Raw genomic sequence first — 9,032 nt, forward strand, 5'->3', positions numbered from 1 at the left:
GCACCATCCCTGTACAAAAATACATGCCACCTCTTTCAAATGTTGTCTTGCTTTGCATTTCATTTTACAATTTCATTCTTGGTTGGTGAGTTAATTCATACAAGCAACTCTAAATTATAATAAGGAAAGCTAACTTACTGAACTCTTAGTATGTGCCAGGCAGCATCCTAAGATCTTTACATTTGGAAACATTGAATTCTCGCAACTCTCTGAGGTATACACTGGTAACACCACTTTACAAATAAGAAAATCAAGCCAGGAAGCTGTTAAATGGCTTGTCCAAGTTCATGAAGCCAGTCAATGACAAAACCGAGATGGGCTCCAGAACCTATGTTCTTATTACCAAGCCATTCTCTCTCTCTCTCCCTGGCATTATTACTTGCCCTGCCCATCCTCCACTGCAGAATGTGACATGCTAACTTTTCAACGTTGTCTCTCAATATTTTGCCTGTTTCCTTCACAGCACTTATTCCAACTTGTAATTGCTTTTTTATTCTCTTGTTTTGATCTTTTGTCTCCCCCACTATATACAAGGTCTTTGCCTCTAGTTCACTACTGAACTCCAAGTCCTACCACAGCACTTAACATATAGTAAGCATTCAGTAAGTATGGTAAGTGAATTTCCATTTTAAAAAGACAGTGGGGGCTTCCCCGGTGGCACAGTGGTTGAGAGTCCGCCTGCCGATGCAGGGGACACGGGTTCGTGCCCCGGTCCGGGAAGATCCCACATGCCGTGGAGCAGCTGGGCCCGTGAGCCATGGCTGCTGAGCCTGCGTGTCCGGAGCCTGTGCTCCGCAACGGGAGAGGCCACAGCAGTGAGAGGCCCGCATACCGCAAAAAAAAAAAAAAAAAAAAAGACAGTGGTGGGGGGCAGAAAAGCTGTGCTTCTACTACAGAATTTTCTAATTGAAGAGTGCTACTAAAGGCATAATTTGAACACATTTAAACAGAAAGTGTCTGTTCTATCATAACATATCTGCTCCATAGATTTGGGGGAAAACCTTTTTTTTTTAAATAAAATACTGGTTGTTCATAAGATCTCAACACTCTCCAAACTCTAATCCTGCCCCAAATCAAAACCAGCATCACAGGAGATCGCATGACTCAGTTTTGTTCTGCCTTGTTAGTAAACAGGAAAGTCTCCGTTCACTTGGCTATGCAGTTTTCTGTTCCACAATATATATTCCTTTTAAACCACGGAGGTCAAATCTAGCAGCTCTTGTGTCAAATCCTGCAGATGTTTTATTTGGCCAACATAGTAGTTTTTAAAGAACTGAATTTCAAGATTTTTAAGTTGAGCATGTCTAACAGAGGTTAGGCCATTCCCTGCTGCCTTACACCTGACTCTACTAAACAGTTAACCGAAATGCTGGCAGCGAAGCAAAATAGACTGGTCCTGGGTCTCTCACCTTGTGGATGGAAATGCAAGTCATACAGCTGTTTGAGAAACCAGGCATCATATTTTAAATAAAATGATACCTAATCTTTGACCCAGCAATCCTCTGTAATTTAGTGAATTGGTCATTTAAAAACATTGGCTTCCAGCCAATTGATTTTTGACTGACTGGCCTCCATCTAACATTCAGTGAATGTTAAGTACTGTTTGTTTTCATGTGAACTTTTAATTACTGGCTGTGGGGAATTCCGTGGTGCACTGCCTAGATACCTCTTCAGGACCAAGGAACTTATTTCCCCAGCTTCCAGGAGTGTCGGCTGCGGATGGCTCACAGCTGCAATCCTCTCTGAGCATTGCCCTTGGTCTAAAAGAGTTGCCTCACTCAAGGCTGTATCTCTTCCCGAAGGGCAGTCAGCATCAAATGACGGAGCAGTACAGAACTACAAAGGCCCTGGCCCCTAGCCTCAATTTTGGACCACTGTGAAGGGCCATCTCGGCATCAGAGCTGCTTGTCGGATCAGATGAGGAATCTGTTACAACTGCATCACAACTCACCTTTTCCCTCTGCTCAATCCCGCCCCCACCCTTCCTCCCTCACAGGTGCTGTTTCCTACTGTATATCCTCCCCAGTCAACCTCCCGAATGCAAATTTCCCTCCTGGAGTCTGTTTCTCAGGAGCCCCATCTAACACACTTATGATGATGAGTAACATTTTAAAATAAAAGCCTATCTTTTTAGGTGTTTTGCAAATTGCAAAAGAATACATACTTGTATCTAGTGAAAAAACATAACAAAGATGATAATCACCCTGTTGCACAGAAATAAAGTTTCCAGCACCTAAATAAATACACAAAGCCATTTACTGCAGCTTTTCTCATGGGATTGCAAAGCTGGAAATGAACTTCCACTCTCTAAATGAGGGAAATAACTAAATGATTTAGCATACACTAATACCATGGACTACTATGCATAATTTTTAAAAGTTGACTCGGTGGAATTTTGTGAAGTTTTGCTAAGTAAGAAAAACAAAGACAGAAAGAAACACTAATATATGATCCTATGTTTAAAGCATAGAAAGATAAAAAACAAAATGTGTATATGCCTATGAGTGTTGTGTGTATACGTGTGTATATCCATATGAACATGGAGAAAAGTAGAACAGTTACCATGGGTTTGGGGGTGGGACCATACAGATGGAGTATGTTGTTTCATATGCTATAATAAGCACATTCATTTGCAATTTGAGGAACATGTGATCAAGAAAAATTGAAGCTGAAGTTTAAATTTCCACATCATTAAATGCAAATTTAAGCACAAATAGTATACAGTCATTGAGTCCTGGGAGCAGGCTCATTTGCTGGAAGGCAATTCATTGAAATCCAGCCTAATGGAAGACAAATTTGCCAAATTATTAAGTTTTAACTTCTCCTGGCCCTGCCTCTTGCTGTTGTATTTGGCAGTAGCAGGCTAAATGCAGTGGCCTTTCCCTCTTGACCCTGTCGCCATATCTCCCCTGCCCCTGACTTCACTTATGCCTCTCTTTTCTTCTCAAAAGACAGTCTTTTTTGTGAACTTGGGCCTTCCTCCTTCTGGCAATGTAAAGCCTGTAGTGAACCAATATAGGTCAGGTTTCAGTTACTTGTCTTCTACTTTGCAGGGAATTGCTCATTTAGTAAATTGATTATCAAGGAATTTATTCCATATGACGTTACCCAGCTACTTTACGTAGTTACTGGGCCCCTGGCCCTGTACTCGGCTTTTTATCTGTGATCTCATTCAATCCTCATAAGCAGCCTTAAGAGCTAGCTACCACTACTGGCCCATTTTACAAATAGGGAAACTTGAACTTAGAGTGTTTAACTAACTTGCCCATGGACACGGAGTAAATAAGCAGCAGAGCTAAGATTCAAATTCAGATCCTGCTGACATAAAGACCAGAATTATTCCGTAGAAAAATAAAACAGTTGCCCTCTTCAACTTAGCAAATATAAGAAAAAATAATGTCACTGTTGGCATGCTCATATATGTTAGAGAAAATGGCTTCAAATCTTCTGGAGTATAAGTTTCTAACATGTTTTTTAAAATCTTTAAAATGTGTGGGCTTCCCTGGTGGCGCAGTGGTTGAGAGTCCGCCTGCCGATGCAGGGAACGTGGGTTCGTGCCCCGGTCCGGGAAGATCCCACATGCCGCGGAGCAGCTGGGCCCGTGAGCCATGGCCGCTGAGCCTGCGCGTCTGGAGCCTGTGCTCCGCAACGGGAGAGGCCACAACAGTGAGAGGCCCGTGTACCATAAAAAAAAAAAAAATCTTTAAAATGTGCATTATGAGTAAACAGGCAGTTCTCTCCTAGATAGGACTGTGCCCTCACAATAACATTCAAAGTTAAGTAAAAAGATTTTTCATCAAGTACTGCTTCAAATAGAAAAAAAGAAATATAAATAACCTAAATGTTCAACAGTAGTAAAATCTAAGATACTTGTGACAGCACAAAAACAGAAATGGTATATAATATTTTTTAAATGAAATGTAATTTTTATAGGGGTGTAGTTGATTTATAACATTATATTAGTTTCAGTGTACAACACAGTGATTCAATATCTTTATAGGTTATACTTTGTTTAAAGATATTACAAAATAATGACTGTATTTCCCTGTGCTGTACAATATATCCTTGCTGCTTATTTTATACATAGCAGCTTGTCTCTCTTAATCCCATACAACTACCTTGCCCTTCTCCCCCTTCCCTATTCCCACTAATAACCACTAGATTGTTCTCTATATCTGTGAGTCTGTTTGTTTTGTTTCATACATTCATTTGATTTTTTAGATTCCACATATACGTTGTAATAGACTATTTGTCTTGCTCTGTCCTATTTACTTCACATAGTATGATAATCTCTAGGTTCATTCATGTTGCTGCAAATGGCATTATTTCTTTTTTTTAACAACTTTATTGGAGTATAATTGCTTTACATTGTTGTGTTAGTTGCTGCTGTATAACACAGTGAATCAGCTATACGTACACATATATCCCCATATTCCCTCCCTTTTGCATCTCCCTCCCACTCTCCATATCCCACCCCTCTAGGTGGTCACAAAGCACCGAGCTGATCTCCCTGTGCTATGCAGCTGCTTCCCACTAGCTATCTATTTTACATTTGGTAGTGTATATATGTCCATGCCACTCTCTCACTTCGTCCCAGCTTACCCTTCCCCCCCCCGTGTCCTCAAGTCCATTCTCTATGTCTGCGTCTTTATTCCTGTCCTGCCCCTACATACATCAGAACCATTATTTTTTAGATTCCATATATCTGTGTTAGCATACGGTATTTGTTTTTCTCTTTCTGACTTACTTCACTCTGTATGACAGACTCTAGGTCCATCCACCTCACTACAAATACCTTAATTTCGTTTCTTTTTATGGCTGAGCAATATTCCATTCTATATATGTGCCACATCTTCTTTATCCATTCTGATGGACACTTAAGTGGCTTCCATGCCCTGGCTATTGTAAACAGAGCTGCAATGAACATTGGGGAACATGACTTTTTTTGAATTATGGTGTTCCCAGGGTATATGCCCAGTAGTGGGATTGCTGGGTGGTATGGTAGTTCTATTTTTAGTTTTTTAAGGAACCTCCATACTGTTCTCCATAGTGGCTGTATCAATTTACATACCCACCAACAGTGTAAGAGAGTTCCATTTTCTCTACACGCTCTCCAGCATTTATTGTTTGTAGATGGCCATTCTGACGGGTGTGAGGTGATACCTCATCATAGTTCTGATTTGTATTTCTCTAAAGATTAGTGATGTTCAGCATCCTTTCATGTGTGTGTTGGTGATCTGTATATCTTCTTTGGAGAAATGTCTATTTAGCTCTTCTGCCCTTTTTTGGATAGGGTTGTTTATTCTTTTGATATTGAGCTCCATGGGCTGCTTGTGTATTTTGGAGATTGTCAGTTGCTTCGTTTGCAAATATTTTCTCCCATTCTGAGGGTTGTCTTTTCGTCTTGTTTATGGTTTCCTTTGCTGTGCAAAAGCTGTTAAGTTTCATTAGGCCCCATTTTTTTTAATTTCCCTTTCTCTAGGAGGTGTTGACAGCTTTGACCAAGTAAGTTGACAGCTTTGACCAAGTAAGATTTTTAATTTTAAGTTTTGTATTTTAGGATAATTGTAGGTTTACAGATAAGATTCATAGATAGCAGAGTTCCTGTATCCACTTCACCAAGGTTCCCCTAATGTTAACTTCTTGTTAACATTTGTATAACACTATTGTATTACACTGTTGTATTGTATAACACTATTAACTATTAACATTGTATAACACTATTAACTAAATTACAGACTGCATTCATATGTCATCAGTTTGTCCAATAATATACTTTTTCCAGGATCCGATTTAGGATACCACACTGCATTTGACAAAGTTTTAAAATATTTGATAAAAGTCTCCTATAAAAATTTTTTAAACACAATGTGTTTATAAAAACATAGAAATCACTTCAGTACCCGACATTAACAGAATTGCTATATTCTATGATGGAACAGGATCCAGCAATTATAACTGAAGAATATCTAATAACATAGTTACATAAAATTTGATAAGTACTATGATCCCAAAGTTATATGGTAAATACAATACTATTAATTTGATAAAATTGGGTTAATACTGTGATCTCAATGCTATTAATGCTATGTTAGCATTATATAGGTGAGCATATAAAAATGCTTTTCTGCAAGTGTATTAAAATGATAGTAGTGGTTATATTTGGGTTGTATGATTATGTGAGATTTTTATATTCTCTTTAAGCTTTCCTGAGTGACAACTCCTCTCAATCAGCTCACTAAAGAGTATTCAGGGCTTCCCTGGTGGCGCAGTGGTTGAGAGTCCGCCTGCCGATGCAGGGGACACGAGTTCATGCCCTGGTCCGGGAAGATCCCACATGCCACGAAGCGGCTGGGCCCGTGGGCCGTGGCCGCTGAGCCTGCACGTCTGGAGCCTGTGATCTGCGGCGGGAAGGGCCACAGCAGTGAGGGGCCCGCATGCCGCAAAAAAAAAAAAAAAAAGAGTATTCAACCTTAATTTTCTGAAGTGGGAGTGAGCCACCTTTTTCAGTAAAGGGTCAGATAGTAATTATTGTAGATCTTGCAGGTCATATGGTCTCTGTCACAACGATTACTCAACTCTGCCACTGTGAAAGCAGCCACAGACAATGGCATAAAGACTCATAAAATTAATGGGCATAGCTTGTTCTAATAAAACTTTATTTACAAAAACAGTCAGCAGGCCAGGTTTGGCCTGCAGGCTGCAATTTCCTAGCCCTGTTCTAAAACATTTATTTTATTCTTCCAGAATGGTAGTTACTATGTACTGTCCTTGGAAAATTGAGAAAAGTTATTCCAATCATTTCCTACTGGGCTTAATTCTTTCACTGAATGCTTTGAGAAAGGTTGCTGTATTTTCTAATTTCTTAAAAACAATCAGCTATTTCCTATATAATCAGCATTTTATTTTCAATAACATGCATTTTAAATGAAATCAATATAATACAGAGAAGGGACAAGAAGAGGACGAGATGAGTATGGATGTGAAGGTTGTACAGAAAATGATATTCAGAAGTAAGGAAGAACACTGGGTATGGAAAAGTATGGATATATTCCAGAGATATTAAGAAAGTTTGACAAATTGGTGACTCACTGATTGTGAAGGGAATGGAATTTCTTCATTGATTCTGACTTGTGTATTTGGTAGATGGTGCGAGCATCTACTCTAAATGAGAAATATGGACACAGAGGAATAGATGATGAGTACAAGTTGAGGGATTTCTCTAAGTGCTTGTTTTAGAGAGACTCTGTAGTGATGGTATTGTCTAAGTGTTCTCTGATAACATCCATTATTTGGGTCTTGAGGAGTTGATAGATGGCTGTGAGCCAGGACCCTTTATATCTCATATTAGATGACTGCTTTAAAGACTTTTGAACGAGTATGAGATCAAGCTAATTAACTATAACACACATATCTTTGGGAAATGTAAACGAGAGTCATTTTAGTATTTACCAAGATAAGAACAAAGCATCCCACCAATTTTTATGTCCTTATAATAACACTTTTATAAAATGCTCTATCATTTCTTCTGTCAGGTGAAAAGAAAAGTTGGACAAGAGATGAATTACTTTTAACTGGGAAGTCTTATGTCCATATAAATGACATTTCACATTTATATCTTAAAGATTTTATGATTAAGCTAGATGTATACAATAGACATGTATAAATTCACTATATAATCTCCAAAAGTATAGAACAATCTCCATGATAATGGAAAAATACATCAGTAAGAGAACTAACCAAAACAAGCAACAAAAAAAAATTATGGCCATGACAAAATTCACCAAAATAAATCAGCTTTGTCTTCAACATCCTCTTTCAAAGGCATCTTGGATCCAGTCGTCACAGATCCTTCATCATGTCTTTAACATCTGCCCCTCATTCCCATTCCCATAGCCCCTGTACCAGCACAGGCTCGCATTTCTTTTCTTATTACACTCACTCTCCATGCCTCTAGGCTCTCCTTACTCTTAAATCCACCTTCTAGACTGCTGCCAGGATTCATGTTTAAGCTCTCACGAATGATGTTAACTCCCTAACTACAAAAGCTCATCTCCTGCTGCTGCGGCCAAATTAGATCACTTGCAATTCCCAGAACCCTCCCTCATTCTTCAATATCTGGCGACACTCCATTTCTTAATGCTATTCATTCTTACCCACTGATCTCCTTCTCCCTTTGTCATCATCCATGCCTGTCAAAATCCTTTGCAACCCTTAAGACTTGTCTCAAAACTCTAAATTTGTTCTTTATTGAAGCCTTTGTAACTGTGTTGTCTCACTGTAACTTGGATCACTGATGAAACTAGAGAGCAGGCCTGGACAACACAGGAGCTGCACACATTCCCTTGACTAGAAGTAGATTCCTCTACCTTGGGAAAACTTTTGTTGGGACATAAGAGACATCAGTCAAATACACACAGAAGAACAATGATATGACCCACGTCAAAGCTAATTTCCCTATGTCCTTTCCCTAGACCAGGGGTCCCCAACCCCTGGGCTGTGGACAGGTTGGTACCAGTCCACAGCCTGTTAGGAACCGGGCCTCACAGCAGAAGGTGAGTGGCAAGCAGGCAAGCGCGAAGCTTCATCTGCCGCTCCCCATCGCTCACATTACCGCCTGAACCATTCCCCCGACACCTCCGTGGAAAAATTGTCTTCCATGAAACCGTTCGCTGGTGCCAAAAAGGTTGGGGACCACTGCCCTACAGTTGTCTGTCTGATTTTTGTTAGATTGTGAGCTCTACGAGAACCCAGACTTTGCTTTAAACCTCTTGGTATCCCTTGAAGAGCCTACAGCAGTGCCTTTCTCATTATCCACACTACATTGAATCAATTTCAGTGTGACTGTTTGGACAGTTAGCCACACGTAATTCACATAGTGCTGACACTGGCATAACTGCTTCTTCTGGGTCATCGGACATCATACACATTGTTTTCTAACTGTCCTTTCCTACTTCTAACCAGCATCCCTGGGCTGTACTACTATAGGCCACAGAAGGACTGAGGTCAGTGTTGTACATGGCAAAGGTTAA

Source organism: Mesoplodon densirostris, chromosome X (genome assembly GCF_025265405.1).
Source record: "Mesoplodon densirostris isolate mMesDen1 chromosome X, mMesDen1 primary haplotype, whole genome shotgun sequence".
In the NCBI taxonomy this organism is placed as follows: domain Eukaryota; kingdom Metazoa; phylum Chordata; class Mammalia; order Artiodactyla; family Ziphiidae; genus Mesoplodon; species Mesoplodon densirostris.